General features: G+C 36.5%; 1 protein-coding gene across 1 annotated transcript in view; it reads right to left on the bottom strand.

The window, feature by feature from the left end:
- The window catches only part of gal3st3 (galactose-3-O-sulfotransferase 3), a 38636-nt gene extending 35668 nt beyond the window's left edge, over positions 1-2968 (bottom strand). Inside the window, exon 1 of the mRNA XM_067401022.1 lies at positions 2778-2968. The gene's annotated coding sequence lies outside the window, so the exon portion shown is untranslated. The remainder of the gene's footprint in view (positions 1-2777) is intronic.
- Positions 2969-13246: the final 10278 nt, after the last annotated feature.

Here is a 13246-nt window from a genome sequence, read left to right as displayed (position 1 = left end):
AAAGTGCTGTGAACATTAACTACGATGGTGGTCAGCAATAATAAAACAGGCAGCGTGTAAAAGGTGTTGGTAGTTGTGAGTGCAGGTGCAAAGTAAATTATTATATCTGAGATAATATTTCTGAGCTAAACACGCGTTATGGACACAGAAGAAAGCCTTCTTTCTATAGGCTCTGCCTCGATTTGCGTCTCAAGTCATTCATTAGTCTGGCTGTTTGAGAGATAGAGATCAAGAGATAGAGATTAAGATTAAATGTAAATTGTATGTAAAGTGTAAAGTGATTATATAGTTGCAATAAACGCGTTAAATCCATCGCAGCGAAGGACTATTATTCTGCTGCTCTGAACTGCGGAAGAACTGATGACGGCACAGTTTAATGTTTGGTTGACCAATCAGCGGAAAGGGGCTTTCATTCCCGCCCACGTTCAAGTTGTTTATTCATTTTCTACCGCTGAACGAAAAATGAAAAAAAATCAAGCCGAATTCTTGTTTTTCGTTTTGTTTGAAAAAAAAAACGAAAAAGGTGCTGTTTTTCATTTTCTGATTTCATTATTAAATCAAAAAACGAATGACCAAAAGATACACGGACCGTGCACTCATCTGAAGCGCGCAAATATTATGGTCTCTTTCAAGTCTTCTGCTTGAACAGACAAATTCCCACAAAACTGTCAACATGCCGGTCTTGGCGAATATCCAAGCAAGCAAAGTAGGTTATGTCTTAAGTGAATTTATACGCTCGAGAAAGAACGCAAAGACAGCAGCCATTGCATTCCTGCTGTCTGAATGTGTTTTTAATGCTAACCAAACAACAAAAGACAAGGAAATCACTCATTGCACATGACTGAATAGTAAATTAATGATTAATCTTTATTTAACTTCTACAGTGATGATTACATGCAGTGTTGTTTTACATTTTATTAGCTACTTTATTCAAATTCTGTACCTGAAACTGTACATGAAAAACCTGAAAAGCTTTATTTATTTGTATTTTTGCTTTACGTAAGCCTATTTTTTTGTGCCGTTTGATTATTTGTTCTTATTTTCTTTATTTTTATTTGACAGTAGTAATTTTTTACCTGAATATAGAACATAAACCTAACCGTGAGTAATCTGAACAATTGCACCCCTACAGAGCACGTTTTTGAAAGAAAAAGAAAAATAATATATAAGATAAGATAAATTATTTCTATAATAACCATTGCAACTTCACATGAAAATAAGAATAGTCCATTTTGATTTAAACAACGGCCAACATGTGTTTATTTTATTATGGTGGCCCAAACTGGTAAATATAACATGTACTTTGTAAAACTGAAAGCTCCAGAATTTTCACCAAGCAAAATGGATTTTGATAAAGATTCTTGTTAACACTTTACAATAAGGTTCATTAGTTAATGTATTAACATTAACCATGAACAATACATTTGTTACTGTTTTTACTAATCTTTGTTAATGTTAATGAAAGTTGTTCATTGTTTGCTCATGTTAGTGCATTAAGATTTTAATAATGTATTATTAAATGTTGAAATTAACATCAACAAAGATTAATAAATGCTGTATAAGTGCAGTTCATTATTAGTTTATGTAGTTAACTAATGTTAAATAATGAACCTTATTGTAAAGTGTTACCAGATTTTTTGTGTATTAGCCTAACCAATGAGAGATGGGAGAAGTATTTTCTTTTTTTAAAACCGTTTTAAAAAGGTCATTATTTAATTCCATTTGGTGCCGCATAAATTACTCACTGCTGATGAAAATAATGTTTTGGGTTCAGACTGGCATTCATCTAACATGCACAAAGATCCGGGCTGGTATCTTACGTTTGCTGACAGATATGAGATTCCAATCCGGCGTTTACTCTTAAGGCTGTGTCAATGTCCCTTAATGTGTATTGAGCACCTTTATATTTCCTGTTTCACCAGATGACGTTGAGCCTCATTATCTGCCATGCTAAAAACAATTAATCATTTTCTAAATGGGGGAAACTAGGAACAGCAGAACAAACAAAAAGAAATAAACAACGTGAAGCAGACTACATCTCATACCACACAAGCCTGATGTAGCCTAATTTAAATTGCAAATCACAGGTCCATTTTGCACTTGACAGGTTTGTTTATATTAAATTAAAATAAAAACCCAAGCAGTTGCCTTTTAAATGCATCCAGCATCCATAGGAGGACAGCAGAACAAAAAGTGAACAAAATTGAATGCTTGTAAAGCAGTTGACTGAATAAGCCAGTTAAGCTGTCCATTAAATCATAACACCTCTATACTTTAAATCGTTTAAAAACTTTCTGAACATAAGAGACAAGCTTTCACAACACACTGCGCAAGCCCTTTTGATTTCTTTAAGACATGTCAATGCTAAATGAACATTTTCAAGCTTATTTCACGTTAAAACTGGAGCAAACATCATTAAATTCATTCAAATCAACTACCAGATGTCAAATAGATGAATGAATGAATCCGACTGCTGTTTCACTGCTCAGACACTGTAGATCCTCACAGGTGAATTTGTCACTTAAAACCTGATTTATAGCATGCAGTCCTGAAATCAATATCTATAAATCAGTTTTCATCATCATTATGAATCAGAAAGGTGAATGAGGGGACGCCGATGCATTTGATTTCTGCTGCAAACTCACCACAGGCATGAGAACAGAACAACGTAAATACATCAAAAACAGCCCATGATCGTATTAAGGATGTGATACGAGACAGGTGTGCTGTCAATCCAGGCCAATGAAAGCGATAAAGCAGGTTGTATTCTCACCCACCTTTGTCATCTCACGCTCCCGCGACTAAATGGATAGATGCAGTGTTTGATCCGCACAGTCAAACAATGCGTCCGAACCGCTTTAAGCTCTCTCGTCCGCTGTTATTCAAGCTCAGAATAAACGGATGTGAACCGCAAGAGACGCCGAGGTGTTCGGTAGGTCATCTCAGCGTTGATATCGGCGCGTCGGTTGCCGCTGTCTGTCATCAGCGTTTCACGCGACTGCACCGCGCCGCCTCTCTCGCGCCCGCGTATCCACGACGCACGCGCGTGGAGGTGCACGAATCAGAGGCGGAGAGAGTCGACAATTAACTTTGTGGCTGATTAATTGAGAAGATAAATGTAATTTGTACCAACCACGAAGATATATTTTAGATTAGGCTATTTCAATAAAACCCTTTTGCCTCAATGACAAATGAATAATTTAGACGTTTTTCTTTCCTATTTCTGGTCATTTGTATTTCTGAGATAAATTTACCATCAGTCCATGCGGCAACACATTCCCGGTGTTAAAGGAATAGCCACCCAAAAAAAAAAATTAACACGTTTTATCATCTTTTAGCTGCTCAAGCTCTTGTTCTCCACATGTGTGAGAAACAAGGGAAAATGTAATCCAAGTAAAGGGGCACTCAAGCTCATAAAATTCCAATTTAGCTTGATAGTCTAGTTAGGCTAGTAGGCTAATTAGGCTAGTAATCATAGGGGAAATAATTCCCCAGATACCATAAACATTTATATCATTGACGTTCTTCTTCATATTTTACCAGTAAAATGCCTAAAGCATAGGCGGGATGTGAACCAACTCTAGGGTAAAGGTGCGGTCACACTGCACTTTTCGTTCCATTGACTTCCATTCAAGCGCATGCAAATACTTCAGACCGGAAACGCAAGGGTATGCACGTGACGTCACATTCGACCGTTATGACTGCGGTCACGCCCACTGAGTGGCACAAAGACTGAGCGGCAGCATTGGTTTTCAGCGTGAATGTCGCGAAAAAAAGCACAAAACTCATTCAAAACGGGAAAGAGCTTTGTGATTGACTGTACAAATAGCTTTGACAAAACCTGAGGTATATATTTAAAAACTGCATAAAGCAAAAGAAAAAAGAAGCAAATGGATCTCTGCAATTCACAGAAATGGCTGACTCCAGCAAAGAAACATGGATTTGCAGTTATTTGTGTCAAATTGTTGGATTTTAACTCAATTAAATATTTTTCATCTTATATTCTGCATAACTGGGTGTTTTTAAATAAACACTGACAAAAACTATACTATAAAACTATATGTTTTAGCACTGGACAATATGACGATATAACATTGATATAAGTGATTACGCGGATTTAGACCTACCTATATTGTAATTATATAAAATATTCACAGGCAGATTGCTTTATGCATTTCCCCAGCGTCGAAATCAGGCCACATATAAATGTCAAGAAACACGACTCCTGGCTGCATGTCAATATCCATGGATTAGGTTTATTTGACAAGTTGTAAGGAACGCATTCAATTCCAACCTTTAGTGTAATTTGTTATTTTTACTCACGTTTTCGCAGTTTCCCCTATTAAATCCAGTCACGCAGCAGGTTCTTTTGCCACACAGTCCAGCCAGACCCGGCGCCAGACACAAATTCACAGACGGGCATTACATTTTTTTCAGGGGGGCACAAATGAGATCAACGTTATTGCATAATAAAATTAATTATGAATTAAATGGAGAAAAAAACTATAAACTTGTCTTTCAAAGATGGTCATGGAGAAAACCCTTCCCGCTGTCCTGCCATCATCGCCATGTCTCACAGATGGGAAAATGGTGCTGAAATGAAGCACAGCTTAACTGACAATCACCCTGTAAGTAAAGGCAACACTGCAAAATTAGCTATGATAAATTACACTGCTCTGTACATATTGATTCTGCTTGTTAATGTGTTAGTTTACCCAAAAATGAAAATGCTGTCATTAATTTCTCACCGTCATGTTGTTCCACAACTATAAGACCTTCACTCATCTTTGGAACGCAAATCAAAATCTTTTTAAAGAAATCAGAGAAATTTCTGTCCCTCCATTAAGAGTACATGCAACTAAAATTATTAAGGCCCAGAAGGGTTATTTGAAATTTAAAAAAGAAAAAGACACTTTAAACCTGAAATTAAACCCGCCAGTAGGTGACAGCAAGTCCCTGCTAATGAGAGTCATTGAGATTCAACCGGATTCAACCGATTCATTCAAACGGCTGTTCAATTCAGGAAGTGTTGCTCAGAGACGCAAAACAATTCTGTGGACTTTGTTTGGAACTATTTTCGTTGGCGAAATAGAGTAAAACAGGCGATTTAGTGTCTAAAATGAAAGTCCATTGATATTAAGTTATTGTGCATTAAAGGGGGGGTTACATGTTTTTTTCTAGGCTTGATTGTGTTTTGGGGGCACAGTTTAACATGTCTTAGTGCTTCGTTTTTTTTAAAATGCTGTATTTTTCATATATTTTATCTTAATTCTACATCTCTGTTTCCATTGTCATATGGACGGCTCGTTTGACTTCCTGCTTCTATGAAGCCACTCCCTCCGACACACGCAATGTGCTCAGATTGGTCAGCAGGTTGGTAACTGGCCCAGTCTGTCGTGATTCGCTGAAACGTCCAGAAAACGCCACGCCCCTTACCATTCGTAGTTACGCGCTTAGGTGGAAAGTAAATAATAGCGCCTACATTGCTGTATCAATTGAGCCGAATCAGACCCAGATGAAGAGGAAAAAGTAGAACCTCTGCAATCGCGGCTTTTGAAGGATGTTTATGAATGGTATTTCATTTAGTATTTGTGTCAAAGTGTTTAGATAAGCTGTCACTGCTGTTTGTTAGCTTTCAATATACAGTTTTATCCTGATTAAAGCTTTCGTGTAGTAAATACATGCCTGAGTAGTCGCATTTTTGTAAAGGTAGCGTTTAATTTATAGCATGAACAACTGTTTGTCTATGAACATAGAAGATTGTTGGTGTTTGTTGCACTAGAATTTAGCTAACTGGCTAGCAAAAACGAGTTGCTCTTTGTATACGTCCTAGATGCATTAAAAATAGCAACAGAACTATAACATTACGTTTAAAAGACAAACAATAAAACGTACTTACAGTTCGGGGCTGATAAACAGCAGCTTCTGCTTTTAAAGTGGGAACTGCTTCATCTTTCAGTAAAAGTCTTTGTGTAAATCCAGCATTAAACTCGTGTAGATTCAGGAAGCTGTCTTCAGCACCGCATCCAGTGTAGAAAATATCACAGATAATAATGGGTTCTATATCTTTTGACGCGTCGCGTCGCACAGCTCGCGTTCGGTGTACACAACTCTTCCGCTTTCATTATGCTGCGCCACATGGCCTCGCCCACTTTGTTGCGTGTTCCCGGGGGCAGTGTTTGTTAATAGCAAGGGTTTATGATGTCACCAACCCGGGAAGAAGCTCGTTGTAGTCCAAACCACCCGTTTTGTAGGCAATAAAATGCCATAACTTTAAAAGACAATATCTCCGTGTGCATTGAACTTTCAGCGCTGTAACTTTGCAGATACTGTTTATGCTCAAGCAGCAACATTACACACTGACTAAAGTTAAAAAAGTGAAGTCGCATGCAACCCCCCTTTAAACTGTACGCTGAATAAAATCAATATCACATTTGTAATTGTTGATATTTGGAGACAAATGGCGCTGTGTAATATTGGTTAACTATATTAAGTGATATAATATATATTAAATATAAAGGATATACTGGAGCATTTTTGCCCCTTACCTTGAATTCTGGGTCATTCTAAAGGCATTTTAATAGACTAAACCATGCGCAGTGAAAGCGTACAGTCTAAATATGCACGCGCACTAGTCTAACCTAACTGTTACTAGACTACGTAACATATTGCATGTGTACGCTCAATGGGTGTGTTTTTGTTTGGTTTTGTAAATTGAGGGACATACTTGATAATTTCAGATCGTTGAATCAACAATGATATCATAGACATAGACGATATATATCGCATACCCTACAACACTGGCCCAATGCAGTGACTATATTTTAATTCAGTACAGCACTGCTTCAGTGTAACTTTTACATAATTTTACATTGCTTATGTTGTCACAGTGCATGCCAACTAAACTTTATTTATTCTTTGAAGGTTGGCACTAATATAATGCATTACCTGAGCAGTGAGACAAGCCAGGATCCACATGACTTGATGCCTTGAGGACAAAGAGAACTCCCAAGTTTATGTATATATATGTATATATATATATATATATATATAATATAATATATTTTTGGATCCACTTCAAATGTTGACTATTAAGAGGGGTTCCTTCAACAATGCTGCCTCCTTAAGAACTTTGATCATCATCAGATCCAACATATTTGTGGTTTTATTACTTAAGGTATGTTTACAACACATCAATGCATACAATGTACAGTGTTGACCCACAAAATATAACCGGAGTCCTATTCCATTATTCCTACCTGTGGCCGACCTCACTGCGGATCTCAAGCGCCTGCTGTACACGTGATATGTTTATTTATTGAAGGATTTAATGTTATGAATTTTGTGTACTCGTAGTTTTTCATTTAGTGTTCATTTTGTATTTGTGTGTTCTGTATATGTGCATATTTTATGTATGTTTTGAGTTTGTGTACTGTTTGCAAATTTATAGGTTTTGAATTTAATATTTACTGTACACTTGTGTAGGTTTAAATAGTGTCCATTTTGAATTTTTGTGTTCTGTATACATATTTTATGTTTTGAGTTTACTCTGTACATGTTTGTAGGTTTTGAATGTTTGTACGAATTTGCATAGGTTTTGAATTGATTTACACTTGTGTGTTTTGAATTTAATATGTACACTTATATTTACATTAAATGGCTCCACAATATTTCATTTGTAATTTAAAATATATTTGTTAAAACATATTATTTTATACAAATAAACAATCTAGAAAACAGTGTATTGTATACATTAAAATAATGTCATGAATAAAAGTTAATAGTCATAGTAAGTAACCCAACTATGGGTTAACATAGCACCTTCCCAACTGTGGGTTATTTTTTACCCAACTGGCTTTTAACCCAACCATTGGGTTAAAAATAACCCACAGTTGGGAAGGTGCTATGTTAACCCATAGTTGGGTTACTTGTTGGGTTATTTTTAACCCAACATTTTTTAGTGAGTACTATGTGGTAAAAGTGAAAGAGATAAAAAGAAAAATTCTAAGCATAAATACTTAATTACTTTATAAAATTGTACGCTGATTTTTCAGTAAACATAACATTTATGTTTTGAAAACCGAAATTGCGTTAGAAAAATAATGTAAACAGCAGAATTTAAAAGATACAGTTGAGATTCTGTTTTTGAAACATTAAAAAAGTAGCTACTAGTGCTGTAATGGCATATTCTAGCTCTTTGACTTTGAATGCGAACTTTGCTTTTACTTCAGTATCTTGGTAGTCTGCTCCCGACGCGATGTCATTCATTACACACAAATTTAAAGTGTCGCAGTCTGGACGCGCCGACGGCGCTCGTGCTCTTTTAAACTCATAAACCGGCAAATCTATCCAGAAATAACGCCGATCGACAGAACACGTTTATTTTTAGAGTAGAGATCATGACAACTCGCACACCTACATTACGAACTGCACTTCTTTGCGTCCCTGTTTTGGCGTTTCGCTTTGTACCTCACGAAGGATGTTCATTTCGGCTCAATCATAATTCAATGACTTAAAGCCAGTCAGCTGCAGAAAAGTTGCATTTTTGTAACTTTTTTTCATGTATTTAGAAGGTGGGACCCACTCTGATACGGTGACAATAGTTTGTTTCATTACAAGTGAGAATCACTGTGAATTCATTTATATCCAATGGAAAAAGAGCAAGTAGGCTTTTGCTAGGAGGATGTTACGGCAGTGGAGGCAGGAGGCCCCTCCTCCATGCCCGAGGCTCTAGGCAACTGCCTGCTCTGCCTATAGGTAGCGCCGGCCCTGCTCACAGCAACACTCGGGCTTTCGCCTAGCATTACCTCGCTGATCTCTCCTGCCAACTTTGGTGGTCTTTGATTAAATAAACGCCGTATATCCTCAGACACTGTCACACGAGATAGTTCAGTTGTTTAAAAAATGACCGCTAACATTAAGCGGCAGCACAATGCTTAGCACACAACCAAACATTTCCGCGCTCAATATTTACAAACCAATCAAATCCGTTTATTATTTTATTTTATTAGATTTTATTTTTTAAAATCAGATCAAACACATTTTTATCCGGTAGTTATGATACAAAACGATAACTTTTGATGACAGTAGCCTATTGATAAAAAAATCAAGGACTGGTTGGTGGGACGTGGAGTTGTCGACTCGTCCAGGGCGGGCACTAGTGACTCATAGGGCGGGCCAGGCCCCCCAATGCCCACCCATGGCGCCGGGACTGAGTCCAGCTGAGGTAGCGTGCTTTCGGCGGGAAAGTGACGTCGATGCATACCATCTATTTCGCACTTCTTCTTCTTCTGTGGATTTATTGGCGGGTTGCAAACCACACCGCCACCTACTGTGTTGGAGTATGAAAGAAGCTGATACATGGAAGATTCTCTATATTCTGTATTTCAAGCCACTATTCCTCAAGAACTTCATTAATGCTATAATTTGTCTACCAGACTCTATTCCTGTTTTTAAATTATTGTATATGGTGAAATCTGTAATACCCAAAGCTTGCATATCTCTTATAAGCTCCATTCTTTCTTGTTCAAATGTTTTACATCTAATCAAAACATGTTCTACAGTTTCCATTTCCTGGCATACATTACAAAAAATGTGTTTGCCCATGATATGTAGTGTTGCATTTAGATTGGTGTGCCCCATTCTTAATCTTGTAAAAATAATAAATTCCTTTCTATTTATATTATGATTAATTTGACTATGTTTTATATTATTTTGTATTCTATAGAAATGTCTTCCTTTCTTACATGAGTCCCAGTATTTCTGCCATTTACTCCCACAAGCTTGTTGAATCAATGACTTCCCTTCTACCCAGCTTAAAGTGACTGCTTTGTCAATATAATCCACTTTGAGTGCTTCTTTGGCCATTTTATCTGCCGTTTCATTTCCCTGTATCCCCACATGTGCTGGTACCCATAAAAACAACTGCACCACAATTCCCAATTGTCTTAATCTAAATAAAATAATCAAAATTTCCATCACAATGTATTTCCTACATGATTGAAAGTTTGCAAGCTTAAAAGTGATGCCAATGAATTTGAACAAATTAAAACTTTCCTTTTAGAGTTTGACCTTTCCTCCTCAAACCATTCAAGTGCCATCTGAATGGCTACTAATTCAGCTGTGTACAGTACACTGAAGTTGCATCAGTTAGTCTTGCTTTGATCCCACTTTTAAATTCTGGTACATAAATTGCTGCACCCGTTCGTCCTGTCTCAGGGTTTTTTGAACCATCAGTGTACACCTGAATAAATGCTGAATGAACAGTATTAATGTATTCTAGCGTTTTATATTTGACTTCACCTCCAACTTCTCCTTTCTGAATTCTGTCATGTATTGTCAAATCAATTTGTGGTTCACTTAACAACCAAGGTGGTATTGAAGATATTGTTATAGTTGGTCCAAATATTTTTTGATTCTATCCTCATTTCTTTTGCCCATTCCTGAACCTTCCATGCAAATCCTGTACCATGTAATTGTCTAATCTCCCAACTTTCCTCTAATACTTCCTTAGCTAAATGACTTATGATGGCCCTTTAAACTTATCCAATATGCCATAGTTTTTGACGGCACAAATTTAAAGGCATTTCTGATAGCTCTACCTGCATTGCTGCTACTGGTGTTGTTTTAGCAACTCCTAGAATGCATCTTAATGCTCTATATTGAATAACATCCCATTTCTTTAGCAACGATGCAGACCCATACACAATGCATCCGTAATCTATTATGGAGCGAAGAAGTGCATAGTATATTCCCATCATTGATAGTTTATCTGCACCCCAATCCTGTCCTACTAAACATCTCATTAGGTTAAGTACCCTATTATACTTCTTTTCTATAAATTCTATTTGTATTTTCCAAGTCAGTCTACAATCCCTCCATAAATCTAAATATTTAAATTCCACCACTCTTTCCAATGGCTGTTTATACATATAGCCTACAACTGAACATCTGGTCCTATCTTTTTCCGAGTAAAAAACTGACAACAAGATTTCGTTGTGGAAAATTTAAAACCCCATTCTAATGACCATCTCTCAATGCTCCCTACTGCTTTTTGAATTTTTTTGAACAATAAATGTAATATTTCTTTCTCTTTTCCACAATATTCCATCATCAGCGTATAGTGCTTTATTAATATCCTGATTAATTCCTTCAAAAATATCATTAATCATGATATTAAATAAAATAGGACTATAACGCTTCATTGGGGCGTACCATTTTCCACATTACTGATACTTGATAAAATATCTCCTACCCTCACTTGTATAGATCTGCCAAACATAAAACTCATTACCCAATTATAAAACATTCCCCCATTTCGCATTTCGTTGCTTTCCAAAGTTCAAGTTTGGTGAACTCTGACCTGCGAATTCGCATCACGTGAAGACGTGCGACCAGAAGAAGATCGATTCATCACGACATGACCTAGGCTGAATTAAAAGAATAATAGTTTTGCAGTAAAGTTGAGTAGGTTCTATATTTTTACATTTTGAATCCATTACTTTAAGATATGTGTTGAATTCATGTTTATAAAAAAGACGCTGTAGACCGTGATGTCATATCATGACCGTTACAGCATCCGAAGAAATTTCGCACAAAGTCTAGTGTGACCACGGCTTAAGGCTAGATGTGATTCCTCCATGAGAACACTTAAAGGTGATAAAGAGGATCTTTTCGTCGACTGAGAAACCAAAGACTGTTACTGAGTTTTTGAAATGAGTGCATGCGTAAGAACAACCCCCCCTCCTTTCAAAGGAAAACGCCTCCCAAAACTCATGCCACGAGTATTGGAACACGAGTGTTTACCACCGGCATTCGCTGCATTGTGTTAGTGGATTCATTATGAGTTACCTGCGGTGAGTCCGACATAATCTGCAGTTGTTACTCCTGTCTCCGGAAAAAAAACATCGCATGCGGCGCCTGTGGAGTGTGGAAAGTTACTGGAGCGCCATGATCGCGTAAACGATTGGCTGATGTTTTTAAGGCCCTACCTCGTGCACAGATGATGATCCTTTCAGTGCACCTAATAAAGTCTTTTATCAGTTAGTAAAGACAGTTTCAAGTAATATTGCAAAAATGTATAAAACAAAACATCGTCTTTAGCACCTTTAATGTAGAGAAGAGTCTATCATGAAATCGTTTTCAGTAATTGTGTCTTTTTATCTTGCAATTCTGACCTTATTTTCTCACAATTGCGAAAAAAAAAGTCAGAATTTTGACTATATGGCGCAATTTTATATATATAAAAAAAAATTGTCTCTCGCAATTCTGACTTAATAACTTGCAATTGTAAGAAAAAAAGTCTTTCACTCATCAATTCATTGCGGTCTCACAAAGTTCTGCTAATCGATTAAGCGGACTACAATTAACTTATTTGACCTACATAATAAATATACTTTTTTGTTAAGTTACATTATAACGAGAGGATTTGAGTGTGCAGATCAAAAGTATAATGCAACATGAGCAGATCTATATTAAATGCTGCAATTAACACTTTTAATTTAATTTTCATTTCACTTTATTACTAGATTTAGTTTAAATGTGAAGATGCATTTTTGGCCAAGCCCCCTCTAATTTTTGACCCATTGCAAGCCTTATGATAAGTTGTGAGTCCTATGGCCTTATTATTTTCAACTGCAGAATGTTGTTTAATGACAGTTACTGAGTTTTTTTTTTAGAAGGCCATTTATCGTTTTTTATTTCTTTTTTTTTTAATTAGGCTAGCCTATTATTATTAATTTGTTTTTATTTCCTGCTGAAAAAAAATATATATATACACACATCATATTATCATATTAACTCCGGGGGGTTAATAAAGGCCTTCTGAAGCGATGCATGTGTAAAAAAATATTCATATTTAAAAAGTTATGAAGTAAAATATCTAGCTTCCACCAGATCACCTTCTGTATTCAACTTACAAAGAAAGTGTAAAACTCTCGCAGTTCAAAAAGCTTACATCCATCACCTTCCCTATTCAACTTATGGAAAAAGCTTAACTGATGCAATGCCAGTTTACACTTCATAACTTGAATACAGAAGGCAGTTTGGCAGAGGCAAGATATTTACTTGTGTACTTGTTAAGTATGCATTTTTCTTACACAAACCCTTCACTTCAGAAGCCGTGTGGAGCCGTGTGGAGTATGTTTATGATGGATGGATGTGGATGGAAGCACTTTCTTCAGCTCATATTCATTGATCCCTATCACTGCCATTATAAAGTTTTAATTTATTCTATCATCAGAAAGAA

Source organism: Chanodichthys erythropterus, chromosome 11 (genome assembly GCF_024489055.1).
Source record: "Chanodichthys erythropterus isolate Z2021 chromosome 11, ASM2448905v1, whole genome shotgun sequence".
NCBI lineage: Eukaryota > Metazoa > Chordata > Actinopteri > Cypriniformes > Xenocyprididae > Chanodichthys > Chanodichthys erythropterus.
The sequence above is the reverse complement of the archived record's forward strand: the minus strand, read 5'-3'. Positions and strand labels throughout refer to the sequence as shown.